At 53.1% G+C, this 22,798-nt stretch overlaps 1 protein-coding gene across 4 annotated transcripts in view; it reads left to right on the top strand.

Moving 5' to 3' along the window:
• Positions 1 to 22,798, top strand: part of FBLN2 (fibulin 2) — an 88,798-nt gene that overhangs the window by 2,701 nt on the left and 63,299 nt on the right. The window lies entirely within an intron of this gene.

Here is a 22,798-nt window from a genome sequence, read left to right as displayed (position 1 = left end):
TTTTAAATTGTACTATTATTTTTTTTATTTTATATAGAGAGAGTGAGGCAGGGAGAGGGGCAAGGGCAGAGGGAGAGAGAGACCGAGAGAGAGGGCCGGGGTAGAATCCCAAGCCGGCTCCACGCTCAGGAGCTTGATCCCATGCCTGTGAGATCATGACCTGAGCCAAAATCGAGAGTCGGATGCTCAACCGCCTGAGCCACCCAGGTGCCCCTCTGCTTTAGTCTTTATGGTCATAGTCTCTGTGACCCCGTGACCACCAGGGTGAAGATTCCTGAGTCTCAAGTCTGTATGGCCTCAGGAGCATCATCGTGTGCTGTGTTGGACGTCAGATTTCACGTTGGTCTTACATCTGGGGGCCGTGGGTGTGAGCATTTTCCTCAGTAAGCCCAGGTCGGCCTTGGTGCCCAAGATGCCTTGCGAGGAGGGACCCAGGTGGGGAACAGGCTCCAGCTCCCGGCTCCCATTCCTTGGGTGGCCTCTTCATGGGTGGCATGGGTGGGGCAGTTGCTGTGTTATTTTAAGACCTAGTTCCCATGCTGTTTCTTGTGAGCACATGTACATGGCTACATTCACGTAAGTGAAGTGCCTTAGTGATGTGCCACCTCCTGGACGTTTGCTGGCCTGACTGAATGAGGACCCGCCCTTCCGGAGTGACTGGGGGTGATGGGCAGCCCTGGCCTCTTCCTCATACTTGCTGAAGGTTTTCTTTCCTGCTGGGCTGTACAAGGTAGTGCAGAGGGCCTGTCCCTCCCTTCTCTGGGCCTCAGTCTTACCTTCTGTAAAGTGGATATCCTCTGATGGCTTCCCGGTGCTCATGGTCCTGAAGTGGGGAGGGGAGGATGGAATCCTGGGTTCTGCTCTCCAGGAGGCATTTGGGTGTAGCCCGCCTCCCGGGCTTCCTGAACTCCGAAGGGCCTCCCCCGGACGAAGGCCTGGCCCTGGGATGCAGTTCAGTTGTAGCTTGCAACAGGATTCTGGCCGCTGTGCTCCCATGGTCCCATGATCTCTGTGAGGGCTGGCAGGAATAATTCTGTCAGGCGGGAGCTGCTGTAGGAGCTTGGCTCCCCTGGGCCAAGTGCGGGAGTCACATCCTAGGTGAGGCACTGTCCAGGTAGGGACTCACGGTGCACAGTGCAGACATTGTCTTTGCTCCCATGCAGTTTATATTCTAGTTGGAGGGGTGAGGTGGGGTGAGTCAGGTGACAAATAAATTAGGTTGATTTCAGATGCTGTAGAGAAGTTTAAGTCCGCAGGACAACCAAATCCAGGTGGGCAGGGAGGGTCCTTTGAAGAGAGGATTTCTGAGCTGAGACCAGAGTGGTGAGGGAGAATGCCAGGCAAGGGGCACAGCTAGTGCAAAGGCCCTGAGGTGGGACCCTGCTTGGTGTGTGTGAGGGATGGAAAAGAAGGAGGTGGGAGTGGGCAAGGGAGGGGAGGGAGGGGGCTGAGGAAGTGAAGAAGGGGCAGGGCAGGGAGTTTGAAAGCTACTGAAAAGTTTTGAGGGAAGGAGCAGTGAGACCTGATTTCTGTTTTAAAACATGCCCTCGAGCCATAAGATCAGGAGGCCTGTGCCAGGCCCCGTGCTGGGGTGCAGTTCTCACCCTTGAGAAGCTATGGGCGGGTGGGGGAGACAGGTCCGTGGGCAGACGTTTGAGATCCAGGGTGACGGATGCTGGTTAAGTAGATGGTGGCACAGCCTCGCCATGGAATATTATGCAGCTACAAAAAATGAGGATGCTCTCTGTGGAAAGAAAGGTCTTTCAAGATCTGTTAAGAGAGGAAAACAAGGTGCTGAATGGCATGTAAAGCACACTATTTAAAAAAATTTTTATTAAAAATTTTTATTTTTTAATTTTTAAACAAGTTTTTTAATGTTTGTTTATTTTTGGTATATATATAGAGAGAGACAGAGCGCAAGTGGGGGAGGGGCTGAGAGAGAGAGAGAGACAGAATCTGAAGCAGGCCCTAGGCTCTGAGCTGTCAGCACAGAGCCTGACGTGGGGCTCAAACCTACGAACTGTGAGATCATGACCTGAGCCGAAGTCGGACGCTTGACCAGCTGAGCCACCCAGGTGCCCCTAAAACATGCTACTCTTACGTCAAATAAGAAAAACAAATTCATGGGACACTTGGGTGGCTCAGTCGGGTCAGTGTCTGACTGTTCATTTTGGCTCAGGTCATGATCTTGAGGATTGTGAGTTCGAGCCCCATATTGGGCTCTGTGCTGACAGCGTGGAGCCTGCTTGGGATCCTCCATTTCTTCTTGCTCTTTCTGCCCCCCCCCCCCCCCAATAAATGAATAAACTAAAAAAAAAAAAGAAGAAGAAAGAAATACAAATGCACATTGGCTTGTATGTGCATAAAGAACAAGGTTCACTGGTGTGGTTACCTGGGGGTGGGGGTGGGTCGGAGTGGGCAAGTAGGGGCCTAGGGTGCAAGGGTTAGGTGACACCCCCCACGCTGTGCCTTGTTTATATTTTCTGCTTTTTGAACCATGTGACTGGATCGCCTGCTCAAAACATCAAATTAAAAAGCAGTTGGGCAGTTGGTGGGTGACTGTTGGTTTGTGAATTTTAAGTGGGAGTGTTTGAGGATGGTTTTTAAATTCCCTGCTTTACTGACCTTGTTGTTGAGCAGACGGACTTCTTCCTGGCATGGCATGCAAAAGTTTCCACTGTGATCAAATTAGATGGTAACAGAGTCACTTTTTGCAAAGTTTGGCCAATGGACAAAAGAAAAATCCCACCCTTTTTCTCTCTCCTTGTTTCTTACCCCCTTTTCCTGTGGGTGTGTTTCCTTCTGGTGATTTGACTGCTGGCTCTTCCTGGCGTGGGCACCATGGCATTGACTGTTCAGTCCTGAGACTGTTTCCGTAGTCAGCCCCCCCCGCCCCGGGCTGGCTACAGGTCCAGAACCGGGGGCAGTCAGGTGCAGGAAATCCCCTGCTTTGGCATCCTGTGGGGTTCAGATTCACAGTCCTGACACCACAGGCTGTGCTCCCATCAGGCCAGTGACTTACCCCACTGAGCCTCAGTTTCCTCCTCTGTAAAATGGGTGTCATATCTCTCTCTGTTAGGGTTAACAGAAGGAGAAAATGAGATCACTCATTCCTTCATTCAGCAGATATTTCTTGGGCATCCACTGGGTACTGGGCTCTGCTTTAAGTGCTGGGAATAAGTGCCCAAGACAACATCCTCTGCCCCCACAGAGCACGTTCTGGCAGGAAACACACAGAGGAGACTTACGGGTGCTCACTGTGATGTCCTGTGCTGGCTGCGCATGCAATGAAGAAATGGCAAAGCTGGTCCAAGACTGGGAGGTGGGGTAGAGCATCAGAGGAAGCAGGGGAGCAGACACTTTGGGTGGAGTAGTCACAGCAGGTACAAATGACCTGGAGCAGGTGGAGATCAGGACCCCCATGCTCAAGGAGAGCCACTGGTAGGCCAGGGCTGGGGGCCACAGGAGGGCTTTCATTTTTATTCTTGGTGTGACACATTCAATTCAGGGAGGGGTGAGCTCTGAATGAGATTTAAAACTTTTTATTATTATTATTTTTTTTTAACGTTTATTTGTTTTTGAGAGAGAGAGCATGGGGCAGGGGCAGAGAGAGAGGGAGACACAGAATCTGAAGCGGGCTCCAGGCTCTGAGCTGTTGGCACAGAGCATGACACGGGGCTCGAACTCACGAGTAGTGAGATCATGACCTGAGCTGAAGTCATACGCTTAACCGACTGAGCCACCCAGGTTACCCATATTGAGATTTTAAAGTTCCGCACCCCTGGGCTGTTGGGGGAAGACCACTGGGGCCTAGAGCTGGGCCTTATGGGGCAATGGCGAGTAGTGGAATTGTGGTCATTCTCTGGGAGGGTTAGGAACCATGGCTGAGCATTGCTTTGAACAGCCAGGGAGAGGCTTATGAAGTCAAGGTTCCTGGTCAGTGGCTCCCTAGACATCACGCCAAGGATGTGTGCCCAAGGTTTTGGGGTGCTTGCAGTAGCCTCTGGTGTGGGGTGGCTCGGTGTCCCTCCCATGCTAACCCGAGGGCCCCAGGGATGCACACAGGCAGTTCTGACATGCTTCAGTCAGGGCTGTCCCGAAGGACAGCCTAGAGGTCATGAGAGCCAGAGAGGCACCTAGCTGAGTCTGGCAGTGGTCAGGGAGGGCTTCCTGGAGGAGGTGATATGGGCACTGTGATGTGAAGGTAAAAGGGTGAGAGAGAGACAAGGACGGGAGAAAACCCAGCGTGTCTTGGAGAAGGGCAGGTGGGAAGTACGGGTGTGCTGGTGGACTAGACTCCGACAATGGAGCACCTCACGTCCCTGGTCTGTGAACTGGAGCTGGGCAGCCTTGGGGCATTTCTTAGAAGAGAATGGACGTGGCTAAAGCATTAGACGGTCCCTCTGGCAGCCCAAGCACGAGGGTGGGACCAGAGGGGGTAAAATGGTAGGTGGAAGTCCTGTGAGAGTGACAGGGCAGGGAAACTGAGGCTCAGAGAGGGGCATGCCTGCCTGTAGTCACACGGCAAGTGTGGAGGAGGAACGGAGCGGGAGCCAGGTCTGTCCGCCTCTGGGTCCTGCTCCGGATGGGCTGCCCTTTCATTACAGGCACGGCTGGCACGCGCTGCTCATTCTCCTGCTCCGGTCGGGTCCCTTCCTGGGGCCCCTGTCAGGTCAGGCCATGCGTCATTTTGCACCATTGTCCTCACGGTTATTGGAATTTGGAAACACTGCAAAAATGCCTCTGTCTTCTCATATATGGAGATTGTTGCAAAGAAAGTGCTGGTTTGGGGAAAGGTTATTTCCTTCCTTGAGGGTGGGGAGCCTAGCTTTTCTGGTGGGGGGGATGCTGCGTTGTAGGCCAGAGTGACCCCACCCAGGTCACAGTGCTCGTGAGGAAGTGGGCCGCCTGCCCGCCCGGGGCTGGGAGACTTGGCCGGGCCCAGAGGGTGGGGGGCAGGGGCAGTGCACACCTTTGCTCCTGGGGTGGGACGGCCGCCTGCGGTCACCGGAGGCTTCTTGCCTTCAGGCAGACCCTGGCCTCCTGGGCCTTTAATCTCACCTCCTAGGGTTTCAGTTTCCTCATCCCGGCACTGCTGTTTGATGCCCAGGAGTGGCCTGAAATGTGGGAAGAGGGCCTGACGTGTGGAGTGACGGTGGGGTGAGGGCTTTGCCAGGCCAGGGAAGCAAGGAGGGTGCTGGCACACGTCCCATGACCCTGGACAATGAGGGCCGTGTCTCCCAGCCTCAGCTTCTCCATCTGTGAAGTGGGCCTGGTGGTCGTGGCCTGCCTAGTAGCCTGAGTGTGCAGACTGCAGGACATGTAGAAAGCCCAAGCACGACTGTTGGTAGGTACACAGTGCTTCTCTGATGCGTGCTAGCTAGGCTCTTTGAGTGCCATGACCCCATTCTCCTGTCTTGTGTCTCTATATTCTGATCACTGAGACGCCATGGTCTGCGTAGGGGCCAGCCCTTGGCCTTGTGGTCAGGACACATCAGTTATTATTATTATTTTTTAATGTTTATTTATTTTTCAGAGAGAGAGAGAGGGAGGGAGAGAATCCCAAGCAGGCTCCATGCTTTCAGCACAGAGCCCAACACAGGGTTTGAACTCATGAACCATGAGATCATGACCTGAGCCGAAATCGAGAGTCAGACACTTTGGGGCGCCTGGGTGGCTCAGTCGGTTAAGCATCCAACTTCGGCTCAGGTCATGATCTCGAGGTCTGTGAGTTCAAGCCCTGCATCAGGCTCTGTGCTGACAGCTCAGGGCCTGGAACCTGCTTCGGATTCCGTGTCTCTTTCCTCAGCCTGGGTCTCCCATCCTGGCCCTGAATTCCCAGCTGTGTCTTCCGTCCCTAAGTGAGCTCTAGGTGACCCAGAAAATTCTGTTCTTCTCCTGTCTCCTCACAATGAAAATACAACATTAAAAATACTGTGGTAGAGAACTCTCAGGACCCCTGAGAACACCTCCCCAGCCCCCAAAGAGTCTGTAGCCTGAGTCCTAGGGACCAGGGAAGGAGTCTGAGCAGGAGAGCACAGCCGGCTGGGAATGCATGGGACAGGCACAGTGGGACAGGATCTCGGAGGACCAGGGCAGCACAAGGGGTCAAGGCATGGGTGGGCTTGACCTGTGCCAACTCCTCGAAGGCACAGACACACTGTACCTTCCTTGACCCCCCGCAGGCATGTGCGCGCTCACACACACACACACACACACACACACACACACACGGCCACAGCTCTTCACTGTGGTTTCCGCGTCAGCCTTCCTGGTCCTCGGGAGCTGAGAGATTAGCTGTCCTTGTGGTGGTTTGGTGCTGGCTGAGCATCTCAGTGTCCCTTATCTGCTCCCCTGGCACGTCCTCAGAGCGGATTCCTTCAAATGTTGTCTGACCATCAGCACCCCAGGGTCTCTGGCTGCTGTTGTCTGATTACAGGGCCTGATGAAGGCAGGCCCCATAGGGGGCCTTGTGTCCTTTCTTGGGGAAAAAGCCAGTGGGTATCGGCTTCCTCTTCTGATAAAGGGATAATTAGCATAATACTAGCACATTTTCTGCCATATCTCCCAACCTCCTGTGCCTTGATGTTATACATAGTATATTTTTATTCTTTATTTTTAATTAAAAAAAAAAGTTTATTTTTGAGAGAGAGACAGACAGAGTGTGAGCAGGGGAGGGGCAGAGAGAGAGGGAAACACAGAATCCGAAGCAGGCCCAGGCTCTGAGCTGTCAGCACAGAGCCTGATGAAGGGACTCAAGCCCATCAACTGTGAGATCATGGCCTGAGCTGAAGTCAGACGCTTAACTGACTGAGCCACCCAGGCGCCCCATAGTATCTTTTTAAAAATCCTTCCCCTGTTAAATTTACTTAAAAGGAGATCTTTTGTCACAACAGTAGACAAAAAAATCAGACTTGCCCTAAATCAGCAATACCCATGAAAATGCAGGTAACAGCCTCCCAGTAGGACTTGGGGTCCTTTAGCTGCTTCTGTTCCCTGCCTCAGCCTGCGGCTGTGGGACCCGCCCTTTCTTGGTACAGAAGAAGGTTGGCAAGTGTCAGGGAGATGTTCTCTGTGAAAGAGAATGAGGAGGGGGATAATTACTGTCCCCAGGCCTCCGTGACCCCTGCTTTGTGCCTGAGATCTGACCTCACCCTGCACGGTCTTCTGTAGCCCCACTTGGACAGACCCCTCTAACTGGTCATGCCGCACCTCCCGTCTGCTGGGGACCCCCCTCCCACTTTCTGGGTGCTTGTTGGCATGTTTCCTGCTGGGCAGGGCTGTGAGAGGAGGCTGCAGTCCCTCCAGCAGGGATGTCTTCTCTGAGACCAAGTCCCTGGTTCTCAGGCCGGGGGGGTGGGGAGCCTTCCCTGAGGCGTCGGGGGGCCCAGGGTCCATGCCAAGGGGGTAAGGGGCTGGGGCCTTAGGGCCAGGGCTCCAGCGCTGAGGAAAGAGGTTGATGGTACCTGGTGAGGTGAGGCTGGGCCCAGTCTTTGGGTGACATGGGGAATTTAGGCCTGCCTAGGCAGCAAAGTGCCTCGCAGGCGGTGAAGTGCAGTGTGCGGATGCCATTAACGTTCCTTCTCATGGGTCATGCCAGTAACACGCACAGTCATGGCCGGTGAGCCCTTAGTTAGCCACGTGCCCTGGCGTGAGGGAAAGTCCTGCCCTACTCCCCTCACCCCTGCAACTTGTTTTCTTGAACCGAGTGGCTGACCTTACCCCCTGACGAGGGAGAGAGACTAGTTTACTGGAGTGCTGGCCGTGGAGAGGATATGGTGACGTCAGTTGCCTGTGCCTGAAATGCCCCATTTTGACCCCAAGGCAAGACATGCCTGACCCAGGTGTGCTCCCTTGGAATGGCTGTGGCTTCCTGTGCATGGGCTGGGAGCAGTGACCCTCCCTCGGTTCCAGACCTCGGGAGTCTCACGGGGGTGGTAGGGCCTGAGCGTAAGGCACGGTGGCCCCGCCACGCCCTGGACTCTGTCCCTCAGGATGGTTTCCCCTGTTCCCGGCTTCCGAGGGGGCCTATGTGTTGTGGGGTGAGGGATTTGTCCTCCATGTGGAGTTCGCTTGAGGCCTCTCAGGAGGAGCAGAGGGCTCCGCTGCATCATCAGGAAAGACTAGGGACCTACTGGCCCCAGAAGGCTGCAGCTAGGGACCCCGATGCCGCCAAGCCTGCCTGACACCCCAACTTCGTTTTGTCTCTGCTTTTCTCTGTGCGCCTGGTTGGTTCTCTCCAATTGACTGAAACGTGCCTGCCCTCAGCTTGGAGGCCTCCTGGCTCACAGTCTCTTCCACCGGATGGTCCGTGTGTTCCTTTAGTTCCAGTTCAGAGTCCCGGGGAAGAGCCCTGATTGGCCTAGCTTGGGCGAAACTTCCATCCCTGGCCAATGGGCTGCGGCCAGGGGTGGGGTCGTGATATTGACATGGCTCTCTGGGCTGTCTCCAGACGGTCCCTGAGAACGGGCCCTGAGTGGAGCAGACTGCCAGTGCCAGAGGGGCCTATGGCAGGGACCAAGTTTACTAATTCCAGAAACAAACATTCTTGGAGTCATGTCAGCAGCAGACAACACGGTTGCTAGTCTGACTTTCTCATCATAAGTGTCAGGATTATTTTGATCGTAGGTGAGAGAAAGTATCACATAAACAAAAAAGTCATGGAATGGGGACACCTGGGTGGCTCAGTCAGTTAAGCATCTGACTCTTGACTTCAGCTCAGGTCGTGATCTCACAGTTTATGAGATTGAGCTCCAGGTTGGGTTCCATGCTGACAGTGTGGGGCCTGCTTCTGATTTTCTCTCTCTCTCTCTCTCTCTGCCTCTCCCACGCTTATTATGCGCGCTGTCTCCCCAAATAAATAAACTTAAAAAAGAAAAGTCATGGAATGAAAAGTACAGGGTGTAGTTTCAGGCTTGGCTGTATCCAGGGGCTCTAAAGATGCCCTTAGGACTGTGTCTCCATCCTCCATGCTGTGTTATTCTCAGGCAGGCTCAGCCATGTGGCAGTCAGGTGGCCTGGCAGCTCTGGGATCATGTGGTCCATGTAGCCCGAGAGAGGATGGCTCCCCAGAGGGAAATTGGGGTTCTCTTGCCAGGAGAAAAGGGCGGGAATCCCCACAGCATCACTGGATTGCTCTGTATAAATGGCCTACACTTTCTTTCCCCATTCCTATCTCACTTGAGGGGCCCATCTGGGCTAGACCTTCATTAAATAGGGAGTTGAGAGAGGGGGTGGGGGCTATGGGGTCTTGGCCTCCAACCCAACCACACTTACCCCATGGTGAGGATGTGGGCAGAGTCCATTACTCCCTGAGGGTTTGGTCTAACCCTCTTGTTCACATCCTTCTTGTCCGTGAACCCTGTGAAGATTCAGGCACTCCCCGTACAGAGTGCAGGGGGGTCAAAAGAAGCATCTGTGAACTCTGAGGAAAGCTTTCTCAGAGGAGGGGATGGTGAGGGGATGGGATGAATAGGAGTTTGCTAAGAGGAAGAAGGATGTGCCTGGCAGAGGGAACCGAGGAAACGGGCAGATTTGAGGAGGTGTGACAGATTTAGAGTAGCTGGGAACAGTAATTTTTAAAAATATTGAGCATGTATTGAGTGCCTGTTGTTTGCCAGGCACAGTGCTAGGGTCTCTACATCATCTCCTTGAGTCCCTTCCCTACCCCCCATCCCCCACTGCCCGTGTTGCTGAGAGGCTGCTTTGATTGGGCCCGTGTGCAGATGGCTTCTCAGAGGGTCACACACTGGAGTGGCCCAGCAGCCTGGGCGAGTCCAGAGCTCGGTCCTGCTTGCTGTCTGTCTGTGCTGTGGCGGGGCGGCTGATGGCACCAGGGGGCCCAACGGTTATGCCGCAGCCTGGGCCAGAACCCACCATTTGCTGCACACTGCCGCCCCACTGGCAGCCCTGAGAAATTCCTGAATTTCAGGCCCGTGCGAATAAATAGGGGCGCTGGGCACAGCAGAGGCCGGAGGGAGTCACAGAGTTTCCCCGGCTGGTGCCTCCTTCGAGATGCTGCGGCAGCCAAGGGAGCCTGGGGCTGCTGTGGGCCGGCCCTGCCTGCTTGTCTCCATCATCTCTTCCTCCTGTCTGTCTGTGTCTTGTCTGTGTGTCTCCTTGGCTTTTGGTCTTTTTGCTCTCTGTTTGCCTTTCTGTCTCGTCTCTTTCTGCCTGTCCCTTTACACTCCACCCCTGCCTTTCATGGAGTCGTGAGGCTCAAAGAGCACACATGAGAAAAGGGCTTCTGTATAAAGGGTGGGTGTGCACCTGCAGTTATGGTGTGGGGCTCCCAGCTTGGGCTGTGACTCTCCAGGTGACCTCAGGCAAGTTTTTGCCAATTTCAAAAACCCTTCTTGGGGGGGAGGGGGAGCGCCTGGGTGGCTCAATGAGTTGAGTGTCCGACTTCGGCTCAGGTCATGATCTCACGGTCTGTGAGTTCGAGCCCCCCGTCGGGCTCTGTGCTGACAGCTCAGAGCCTGCAGCCTGCTTCATATTCTGTGTCTCCCTCTCTCTCCGCCCCTCCCTGACTCATCCACTCCTTCTCTCCCTCTCTCTCTCTCTAAAATAAGTAAACACTAAAAAAAAAAAAAAAAAAAAAAGACCCTTCTGGGATGAGTGTTGGTAACACTCACGTTTATAAGTCATCCTGTGTCTTCTGTCAGTCCTTTTCTGGGGCCATACACACTAATTAATTAATCTACCCACCCACCCAAAACATTTTGAGCACCTGCTGTGGCCTAGACCCTGGGTCAAGGCTGAACAGGAGGGCAGGATTCCTGCCTCAGAATCACAGTCCAGTTGGGGAGACCAGCAGGTGGACACATCAGTGTAAGATGTCAGCTCCTAAGTATGGGTAAGGAAACTTCCAGTCTTGGCATTCCATCTGATTAGGTGGGGGATAGGATCCCTGAAATGCGGTTGATGGCAGAATGAGCCTGTTCAGGACAGCGTGTGGTGATGTCAGCAGGGCTGTCCAGGACAGCGTGTGGTGATGTCAGCAGGGCTGTCTACACTGGGGCTAGAGAAGTGATGTAGGACCGGATGGGCTCTGTTGGAGCTCTGAACAAGGTGGGGGGCCAGGGATGTGGCAGGGAGCAGGAAGCAAGTCCCTGGGGTGTTGAATAGACAGCGTGGTCTGGGCCAAGGGGAGGGGGCAAAGGTAAGGAGAAGGGAATGGTCAGGAGCCTTGGGGAGCAGTGACCCACTGCCTGGGGCTGGAGAAGGGGAGGATGCCCAACACGTGTGGGGTGTGTGTGTGTGTGTGTGTGTGTGTGTGTGTGTGTGTGCATACGTACACATGCACACATCCTCGTGTATTCTCTCCCACTGGCCTGCCACAGTGCCTAAAATCCCACCTCTGTGTTCCTTTGGGAAAAGCAGTAAATTCCCCCAAGGCCAGTTTATTTTCTGGGAGGGGGGGATGGGTGAATCCATTTCCATAGGAGCCTGGCAGGTGGTCCTTTTTACCAGAAGGAGCTGACTAGTCTCAGAGCTTTTAATCGCAAAATGTCAAATTTTATTGAATTTTTTTCCCCAGCATCTAGTGAGATGATCCTTTAGGATTTTTCTTTTATTGAACTGCATTGATTTTTTAATATTGAACTACCCTTGCATTCCTGAGGTAACGCTGTTTGGGCACAATATATTATTATCCCCATAATATGCTGCTGGATTCAATTTTCTGGTATTTTATTTAGGACTTGGCAGCTAGATTCATAAGTGAAACTGGCCTATACTTCTCTCTTCTTATAGTATCCACGTCTGGTTTTGGTATCAGGATTTTCCTAGTCTTACAAAATGAGAGAAGGCCACCCCTTTTCTTTTTCTAGGCCCTGGAACAATTTTATTTTAATAGGATGGAAATTATTGTCAGCTCTGACTATGCCATGCCTAGGGCTAGACTCTGCACATAATTCTTTATTTTAGCACACAGCACCCTGTAGGGAGAGCATGATGCTTCTCATTTAACAGATGGGGAAAATGAGGCTCAGCTTCTGGTCTGTGGTCACACAGTGGGAATCTGCTCAGCTAGGCTGTGAATGTAGGCCAATGCGACGCTGGGGCCTATGCTTCCGAGCTATTCACCGTGGCCAAGAATTGTCTGAGATGCTGGCCTATAGGAGAGCCTTTGGCCTTGTTCTAGGGTTTTCTGGGGGGTCTGGGAAGAGCACTGATTGAGCATCAGGAGAACTTACCTGTCTGCTGCCCGACCACCTGTGTACCCACCTACCATTCATGCCTCCACTTGTCCACTGATCCATTGCCTGCCTGGTCATCGAGTCGTGCCTCAGCCATTCATTCCCATGCTGATACACCCACCCATTAACCCACCTCCCCCTCCGTCTGTCCTCTGTGTGCCATCCATTCACCCACCCATCTATCTATGATCTGTCCACCATCGGTCTGTTCACCCATCCATCTCTTCATCAACTCTCTATCTATGTACCATTTCACTTACCCATCCACTAATCCATCTTCTCATCCATCCATCTTCCACCTGCTACCCACTCATCAGCCACTCACCACCCATCCATTCATCCACCCATCGACCCATCCATCCATCCATCCATCCATCCATCCATCCATCCATCCATTCATCCACCCACCCATCCACCCACCCATCCACCCATCCATCCACCCATCCACCCACACATCTACCCATCCAGCCAGCCAGCCAGCCAGCCAGCCAGCCAGCCAGCCATCCACTTGTCCATCTATCTACAAGGCTTAGCCTTAAAGTAGGAGCTGGGATTTTAGTCTTCAGAGATTCATAACAGAGGGCACCCTGGTCTGGGACAGCGATATAAGCAAAGATGAGGGGTTGGGAACCAGAATTTCCAGTTTATCAAGAATTGGGTGAATGGAAGACAGCAGAGGGAAATGGGCTTGGAAGATAGGTGGGGCTAGATGGTGATGGACTTTGAATGCCACCCTTAGGGGTTTTCACTTTATTCCTGGGCCAGGGGTCGTCAACCAGGGGTCTGTGAGACGCCTAAAATGATACACAGAAGTTTTTGGTATTTGCCCGTTTTTCTGTTAAGACTCTCAATTACAAGTGACAGAAAACCTGGTCCCGGTTAGCTTAACACGCTGGGTTCCTGTCAGTTTTTCAATTAGGCGTGGCTGGGTCCAGGTTCTCGACAGCTATCACTGTTTCTGTTTTCCCCACCTCTTGGGTTTTTCTTGTTTGGGTGTTGGTGCCATCCTCCACCTGAGGATGAGATGGCTTCAGGGGTCCTGGACATTAAATCACTTCATGTCCAGTCCAGTGGGAAAGAGAGACCACTTGCTCCAAATCTCACCTGTATTGGGTCTCTTGGGCTCGTGCTGGCCTGGTGTCCGGGTCTGAATTCTGCATGTCGTGACAGGAATAGGAAACCCTGATAGTGGGGGACGGGGGGGGGGGGGGGTGTGGATGCCAGAATGAAGCCCCCAGGCTGCTCTTGGAAGGCAGGTAAATATACAATGGGATGGTCAGAAACCACCCCCTGTCCACTACAAGCTTTGCTCACATTTTCCCTTTCATTGGTGGAGGGTGGTGTATTATGCATAGCTTTTCCTGGGTTCTCCAAGGGAACTGTTCAGGGTGTTGAGCAGGGTGTGAGGAGATCTGACGAAAAGCCTCCTGAGGGTGGGACAGGGCGGGCTGGGTGGAAGATGCCTGGATCTCCCGGAGAGAGGGAGAGGTCAAGGGTGTGACACTGCCCATCCGCCTGGGGCCGGGTGGAGGGCGTTGGACGCCAGGTGGGGAGAGCGGTGAGCTCAGCGTGGCTGTGGGCAGGCCCATTTCTCATCGCTCCTCTCTGGGAGCATTTCCTCTTTCCAGAGTTGTGACTTGCGGGGAAGGAAAATAGCAGCTCCCTCCCGGTGCCAAAGGCAACATTTTCTTTCCTCAAAGGTTGATTATAAGTCACGGACATTCATCTTTGTAATTTTTCACCTGCTTATGTTGGTAATGAGATTAGTGATTATATACACAGGGTCAGCTCCCGCTCAGCCTGTAAGGAGCTTTTTATTCATTTCCTTTTTTTTTCTTTCTTTTTTTTTTTTTTTTTTTTAAAGGGAGGAGAGGGTAGGGAGGGGAAACTACCCTGGCTGTTCTATTTGAAGGATGATTTTTCACAGTGTTTTCATGAGCTCACCCCTTTGGCCATCCCCAAGGGCCAGTGAGCATGTGAGGACACAAGCCTCCCTGCCCCTCTCTACGGCCCCCCCGGGGCCCTGATATTCCTCAGCCCTCTGCACCCAGCTCAGAGATGCGGTGTCCCCCTGCACGCTGTCCCCAGCTCCTCCCGCCTCCTTGGGGATTTCAGGCCACTGACCTGTGCCTTCAGCCTTGCCTGGCTCTTGGCTGGCACACTCCCGCTGAGGCTCTCCCAGACCCCCACCTCCCGGACAAACCCTTGGCCCTGTAACCCTTCTCCTCACGGCCAGCCCTGTCTTCTTGCAAAGGACGCCAGCAATTATAAAGACTTTCGCCCACAAGGAAATGAAGGAAAATAAGACTGCAAAGACGGAAGCCAAACGTGATCACTTTTCTTTTGGTAATTTGTGACTGTTTTTCACACCCCCCCCTCCCCTCCTTCCCATGTCTCTGCCAACACCCTGTCTCACTCTTGTTTTCTTTTCCTGGGCTACTATAATTGGCCCTTTTTTCTTTTCTTTAAAAAAAAAAAGTCTTTTATTGTGAAAAAGCACACATACAAAGAAAGTACATAAAAGTCAGCGTACCTTTGAACAAGCCCTCGTGTAACCACTACCTGGGTGAATCGAGAGGACCCCCGCCCACCCCCAGGAGCTCCTCTGGCCCTTCCCTGTCTCCCTCCCCTGACCAGGTACCCCCCCCCCCCACCAGACTTTTATGGTGACCATTCTAGCTTGGCTTTTCAGTTCTGCCTCCTATATTTGCATCCCCTGTATGATGTTGTTCAGATTTTACCTGGTTTTGGACCTTACAGACTGGAATCTTCCTCAGGCTCCTTGAAAAGGATGTCTGCAGTTCCCTCTTGAATTCTCAGTGTGCTGGACGCAGTGCTGGTCCCACCACCCTGTTGGAACAGTGTCTGCTAAATGCACTAGATGCTTCGCTGAGTTCTCTGGGGGGCACTGCACCTGGGGGACTGGGGGACCTCCTCTTCAGAGCTTCTCTCTTTTTTCAGTTTCACATCCCTTCCTCCACCTTTTCTCCTCGTGCTGCTCACCTCGCCACATCCTGCTCTCTTCTTTGTTCCTTGCATATCAGCCACAGTGCGTCAGGCTGGTTCCTGCCTCAAGGCCTTTGCACATACTGTTACCTCTGCTGAGATGCCATTTCCCAGATCTTTGCATGGCCGCCACGTTTTTTGCCAGGCAAGTCTCAGCTGAGATGTCGCCTCTTACGTGTGGTTACTCTGACCACTCTTGCCAAAGAAGGGTCCCCAGTCCCTGTTCTAAACAATGCCCGTATTATCTTCTTATTTATTTGTTCCTTGTCTTTTCCCTCCACCAGGACATTGGCCCCATTTGCTGGTTTTGTTTTCTGCCACATCCCAGTACCTATAATAGGAGCTGGGAGGTAGCAAGTGTGTGATAAATATCTACAAGCTAAAGGACTCTGGCTGTGTTCCCTTAGCTGGACAGACCTGGGTTCAAACCCCCATGCCACCTTTTACTGGTGATCTGACCTTCCCTGGAAACTCTGGGGCCAGGGTTTGGCATTGTGTTGGCACTGAGGAAGTGATCGTTGAATATGAACCTAGCCAGCAGCTAAAATCCCCGCTAATGTTTTGTGCCAAGAACAAGTTTATTTTTCTCGATGAACTAGATGACTTCCTCTGATCAGACAAGGAGCATTGGATCATCCTTTGATTTCCCTTCTGGCCTTGGCTGCCAGGAAGCTTACTATCAAGGGGAGGTCTCAGGAACAGCCCTGGTTTCCTGTTGGGCCTTCAGTGCAATCCTTCTTTCTTTGCCTTTCTGTGCTCTCTAATAACTCACTTCCGGCCCCACAGTGCGTGCGTTTTTGCTTCTTACTGTAGTAAAATACACATACCATAAAAAACAAACAAACAAACAAAATAAAATAAAATACACATACCATAAAATGGACCATCTTAGCCATTTTTAACTGTGCAGTTTGGTGGCATTAAGTACATTCACGCTGCTGTGCAAACATCACATCTCCTGGACTTGTGTCTCTCAAACTGAAACTCTGTCCCCGTTGGACAGTTCCCCACCTCCCCCATCCCCAGCTCCTGACAGCCACCATTCTACTTTAAATCTCTATGAGCTTGATGACACCAGGGACCTCATATAAGTGGGATCATACAGTATTTGTCCCGTCGTGCCTGCTTATTTCACTTAGTGCAACGTTCATCCGTGTTGTGACTTGTGTCAGAACTTCCTTTTTAAGGCCAAGTAGTATTCCATTGTATATAGAGACTATATTCTATTTATCCACTCATCGGTTGATGGACACCTGGGCTGCTTCTCCCGTTCGGCTGTTGTGAATAATTCTGCAATGAACGTGGGTGTGCAAATGCTGTTTCGGTACATTATTTCTCACCTTTCTGAGCTTGGGGTGATCTCAGACTGAATTATAAATGAAAGGTAGGTGTTGGGACACTTTGTAGGACTGTACTATTTTATCTGCCTCTGCCTGGTGTGTGTGTGTGTGTGTGTGTGTGTGTGTGTGTGTGTGTGTGTGATGCTGTGGCCATTGCTGGTGCCCTGTCTGGTCCCTGTCACCTGGGGGCACACTCATCCCCCAGCTGCCCCAGGTGTTGGCTGCTAGTGGCTCCCACCTGCATCCTTCTCCAGATCCTCGTCCTTGGCCCACAGGTCTTGCCTCCCACTGCATGCCTGGCAAGTTATCCTTCCCCCTTCGCCCCACCATGGCCCTTGGCCAGTCACTGTCTGAGGTCCCTGAATGGGATGAGCCCTGGGGTGCCAGTTGCACTACAAGGCTCCCCAGGGATCAGGCTGGTGCCAGACTCCAGCCAGTAGCACATCTTTGCCCAGTGTTGTCCCCTCTGTCCCTTCCCTTTCTTCCAAGAGTCGTCCCCCACTAAGTCACATGCATGAGAACCCATGTCAGCCTCTGCTTCTGGGGGTCTCCGTGAAAGACAGTTTGTAACTCCCACATTCCTCGCCATGGTTGTGTATCTTGTATGACTGGGATGCTGTCGGAGTCTGCTAGGATTGACATACTGTGGCCTCCTACGCCACCTGGACAGTAGGGGGATCCTTGCAAGGGGCAAAATCCCCACTGTCTACCACTTAGAGAAGAGGTGGGTCCTAACCCAGGAGACCAGGACTTTCAGGAGGTGACCCCGGGCAGGAGGGAGCAGGAATTCCCGCCTCCTCTGGGCCTCCGTCCTTTGGGTGTGGACAAGAGAAGCCCGAGGCCCAGGAGGGTCCGAGGGGATACAGAGGAACCAGGGAGTCCACTGATGCCAACGGGGAATGACTGTGGACCTGCCGTGGACCAGAGACACCCTGCTGTCAGGCCCTACCTTCTGGTTTTCCTGGAGAAGTTGGGGGTCTAGCTTCAGTGCAAAGTCTTTTTCTTCTTTTTTTCTTTTTTTTAAATGTTTATTTATTTTGAGAGAGACAGACAGACAGACAGACAGAGAATCCCAAGCAGGCTCCACGCTCAGTGTAGAGCCCGACGTGGGGCTTAATCTCACGACTGTGAGATCGTGACCTGAGCTGAAACCAAGAGTCAGACAGACGCTCAACCAACCGAGCCACCCAGGTTCCCCCAAAGTGTTCTGGTTTTAAATGTTATCATTAAGTTCATTATACATTAATGACACTGAAATGTTATAACATCAGCAACTAATTTCAAAAGCACACACGGGCCCCCGAACATGGACGGTGAGCAGACGGCTGGTTTGTGACCCTCTCTGGCTGGACTTGCGGGGGGCGGGGCGGGGGGGGGGTGCAGGGGCAGCTGTGTGGGCCGGGCTTCTGGAAGGAGCAGGGCCAGGTGGTCCTGATGACTCACATGTTTGTAACTGGTGAGTCTACAAGTGTCTTGTGTGTTTATTTCCCTTCTGTCATCCCCAGGTGCTTGAAAGTCCCATTGTTTTCATATAGCTGTCTCTTGTGTAAAAAGAGAGAACCCCCTGTGAATATTTAAAAAGTTTTGAAGCCATACCAGCACCAACCTGGGCTTTTCTTTCTGTCTGGGGTTTCCTGGTAAAAATGTGGGATGCCCAGTTAAATTGGAATTTCAGATAGACGATGAATAAGATAGACAGGACATACTTGTGCTAAACAATTACGCGTTGCTTATCTGAAGTTCCACTGTGACTGCATGTCTCATGCTTTTATTTGCTGGCTTTGGCAAGCCTGCTCTTGTCGAGACCAGAAGGATCAGAGAACGGGCGAAAGGAAGCATTTCCTTATCTTGTGATTTGACGCTGTATAGAGCCAGACCCCGCTTTTGATAATGGCCCTGGCGATGAATCGGTGTCTCCCAGGGCCATCTGGGGACACCAGGGTGGCCTGGCCGGCCCAGACCATTCTCATCTGGGCCTGCTGTGGATGGGAGCTGTAGGAGGTGCTGCAGAGATGTGTGTTTGAGTTTGGGAGCAGCAGCAGTGAGGGCAGCAGAGAGAGGAGCTTGCAGACAGAGCGAGGGAGGGTAGCTGAGGTTTGATGAGCACCCAGGGCACCTCTGACTCCGCTGTGCCAGGGACTTCCCTTCCTGATGCTGCCAGCCCCTGGAACCCTGCGAGGGGTGGTGAGAGAGCAGGCATGTCTCCACACAGTGCGCTTAGCCACCTATCTTGGGGGATGCTCCCTGGGAAGGGATCCTTCCTGAGTGTGCACCCACCCCCACCCGTGAGAACCTGACCCAGGCTACATCAGAATGCCCACTGGCCCCACCCACAGCAGGTGTCTGATCAACAAAGACAGAAGCTGTGGCAGCCCAGACCGTGACTGCCCCCCCCCCCCCCCCCCCCCCCCCCCCCCCCCCCGCTGGTCCTGCCTGGAGGCCGCTCTGGGATCTCCAGTTCAGGGAGTCAAAGAGTCACCCCCCCTGAGCGGGACACACTCCCGGATGTGAGTGTCGGTGGCTTCCTGGCCTTCAGTCCCCCCTACACACCCACTGTGGCTCTTCGTTGTAGAGAGTGGCAAACGGAAACAGAAGAGACCTGAAGGACACCAGACACGCATCACCTAGATCTCACGGTTGTGAACATTTTGCCATTTTGCTTTTGACCTTTGTTCATGCTGAAATATATTAGGGCATATTACAGACACAATGACCAAATTAAGTATTAATAAAAAAGGTGAAGTATTCATCTTTTTTTTTTTTAATGTTTATTTATTTTTGAGACAGAGAGAGACAAAGCATGAACAGGGGAGGGTCAGAGAGAAGGAGACACAGAATCCGAAACAGGCTCCAGGCTCTCAGCTGTCAGCACAGAGCCCGACGCGGGGCTCGAACCCACGGACCGTGAGATCATGACCTGGGCCGAAGCCGGCCGCTTAACCGACTGAGCCACCCAGGCACCCCGAAGTATTCATCTTTAAAAAATGCCAGCGTGTGCCAGCCATCACACCTCACAGAATGATGGGCTGCTCCTTACTCTGTCCTTGCAACCCCTCAAGTAGCTGAAATGTCTTTCTCACGTGGTTAGTTCACACCTGGGGCCGGTCAGGACCCCACACGAATTGGGCTGCTCTATCTCAGGTCTGTTTCCTCTCTCTGCTTTTCCTGTGTGCCGAACAGGCGGGGGACATTTGTCCCGTGGGGTGTCCCCCCTCTGGATCATCTGCTTTTCATTGCTTAGATCCCAGTGGTTCTGGTTACCTGTCCCTGCATCACCAGCGACCCCGACCCTTGGCAGAGGAAAGCAACAACAACAGCAGCATGGAATTTGCTCAGGAATTCAGGCTGCCTTGGCCCTTTATTCAGCTCCACATGGCATCAGCTGGGGACATTAGTGGTGCTCACCTGGCCTCTGGGCTGATGGGGAGCATCCAGAGTGGACTCACACGCCCAGTGCTGTGACCAGGAGGGATGGATCTTGGGCTCATGTGGTCTCACTGGCAGGGTGGTCACACCTCTTCCCTGGTGGCCCAGTGCCCTCAGAGACCCAGGTGGAAGCTGCCGGGCCTCAGCCAGGCGGCCCTGCATCCCCACTGCCATTCCCCTATGGGAGGACTTGGGGTTCGAGTCTCACTGGTGTTCCCAGGCCCATCCCTCAACCAGTCACAGTGAAGAGGGGATAAGCTTTGTGGATTTGGCTGAGTGTGGTCATGGGACCGTGCCCCACCCTGGAGCTGGGTGCAGGAAGGACCCCGCACTGAACCCTCCCTGAGGCTGGTGGGGTTCCTGCTTGTAGAGGGGGCCCAGTTAGGACGTGGGATTCTTTTTGTTTATTCAGCTAGACCTCAGGCACTAATAGTTAAGTTAATTATACTCCTCAATAATAACACACTATTATCTTGGTCTCTGCAGGGTCCTGCTTTTATTTTATTGGTTGGTTTATTCCCATTATCTTTGCTCCCCACGCCATTCCATTTCCCCACTATGGCAGACATCCAGTTCTGCTCAGTGCGTTTCTGTTTGCCTGCGTTTTGCAAATGGTGTGTTTTACCTTGGGCGGGTGTATTTTTACTCCGCATGAACGGTGTCGGGCTGGCTTGTGCTTTTTCTTACCTTTTCCATTTAGTGTTCTAAGGTCCATCCTTGTTGCTCTGTGCATACCAAATCATTGACTTAGAGTTCTGTAGGGTCTTTGTGGGTGTGTGTCTGTCAGGGTCCTAGCCGGAAATGGGGTGGGGGTGGGGCTCACACAGTTTACCAGAGGAGTGGTTAATGAGGAGACCTAGAGCAGAGGTGTGGGCAGGGTTGGGGCAGTTCTTGGAGTCATGGCTGTGGGTGGGGAGTCCTTGGAGCCCTGGGCCTGCAGGGGTAGGGGAGAGGCAGCTCTCAGAACCCAGCAGGGTCACCCAACTGGAGTTGTGACCAAACCCCTGCCCTGGAGGGAAGAAGGGAGGGAGATGGGGAATAGATTCCCCACGCTCTCTCTCCTTCCCTCTGGCTGCTGTTGAAGGATGCAGGAACCTCCAGTCTGAAGAGGTCAGCCTCCCAGGTGCAGAGCAGGGTGGATAAGGGTAGGGGAGTGGATCTAGGGACAGGTAACTGGCACAGTGGCCCGCACCTGCTGTGGTATCCCCACCGACCACGGGATGAATACCCGATGACGACCGTGGGCCTGTGGACCTGCTGCAGATTTCTTTGGATAGTTTGCTGGCGGCAGAACTCTGCAAGCCCGCAGTGCGTGCCCATGTGGGCCTGATGGCATGTAGGTCACTCTCCAGGGTGTCTGCTCCAGTGGTCACTTAGGCCAACTAGCATTATAATAATAACAATTTTCTTGTTACTAATGTGCAAACACTTGCCAGCTTTGCCAGTCTGATCTGTGAGAGTTTTGCTTTGCATTTCCCTGGCCCTTAATAAGTTCCCACCTTGGGAGTGTGTGACCCAGCCTGCAGGCACTGGGCAGCCTGGCTCTAGGCTCTTTGTTTGTGACCACAGTCTGGCTGCTGGGGCTCCCCCCTGCAGGGAGGTCAGGCTCCCTTTCTCAGCCCCTCCTCTCGTGGCTCTTCTTTTTAGATTGGAGGGAGGGGGTGTCGGCAGAAGCCAGACATTAAGGGGGCCACTTGCTGTGGGGGCCGTGGGAAAACAGCAGCTGGAGTCTCCAGGAGGGACACGTTTGAATCTGAGAGCCAGCAGTGTGGAGATTGTGGCCTCCTACTTCTCACCTGTGTGTTTCCAGCCTTGCTTGCCTATCTCCAGGGACAGGGAGCTCACCCCTTCCCCTAGCAGCTTGGTCCATCCTTGAACGGAGGAAAGCTTTTCACCTGTGGACCCTTCTCAGAGGTGGGCACACAACCTTCAGACGGCACCAGGAGGCTCTGAGCAGCGTGCAGAGGGCCCCAGGCTTCCATTCTCTCAGCTGGAGATCATAGAATGACCGTGAGGTTTCCAGTTTAGGGGCAGACCTTGGGGGACCTTGAATTCAAGCACACCCAACCACATGTATGTGAGTGATGAGGCCACGGAGACTATAGGAGCCCATACCCTGTGTGACATCTGAGGGTGGCCAGGGCTTGGTGGTTTTCAGGAAGAGTCAGAAACCTGGATTTCCTTTTTTCCCCCCGTCCCTTCCCTCCCCTCCCCTCCCCTCCCCTCCCCTCCCCTCCCCTCCCCTCCCCTTCCCTTCCCTTCCCTTCCCTTCCCTTCCCTTCCCTTCCCTTCCCACCTGAATTTTCACATGAACATTTCTAATTTGTAAATGCTGGTATAACTAATTTAAAACCGAAAACCCACTGTGTGGGACAAGCAAAACACACTTTCGGCTAACCAGCACCTGTGGGCCCCCTGCTGTGACCTAAGGTGTGATGGAGCTCTTCACTATATACAAATGGCTCAGAGAGGGCGAGGGCCTTGCTCAGGGTTGCACAGCAAATGAGAACACAAAGTCAGGGCCTGATGTTCTTTATGGTTCCCCGGGGCCTGGGGTGGGAGTGATGGGCGAACCCAAGATCTGGAATCACCTAGGTGTGGGCAGAATGTGACGCTTGGGGGGATCAAGGGCCAGGGCACCCAGGGGGCCGAGAGGAACTAGGGGACCAGCTCGTGGGAGAAAGTGAGGTGGGGTGGGTGGAGTGTGGCAGGGCTGGCTGGGACCAAAGTTCCTCTGGGAGAAGCCTGCCAGCCGGTGGTGGGAATGTTTGCCCCTGGGGGATGTGTTGTTTGTGTGATTGGGGTAGAGGTGGGAAGAGGGTTTTT

Source organism: Felis catus, chromosome A2, assembly GCF_018350175.1.
Source record: "Felis catus isolate Fca126 chromosome A2, F.catus_Fca126_mat1.0, whole genome shotgun sequence".
In the NCBI taxonomy this organism is placed as follows: domain Eukaryota; kingdom Metazoa; phylum Chordata; class Mammalia; order Carnivora; family Felidae; genus Felis; species Felis catus.
Note: the sequence above shows the minus strand (reverse complement) of the source record. Positions and strands in the feature narration are given on the sequence as shown.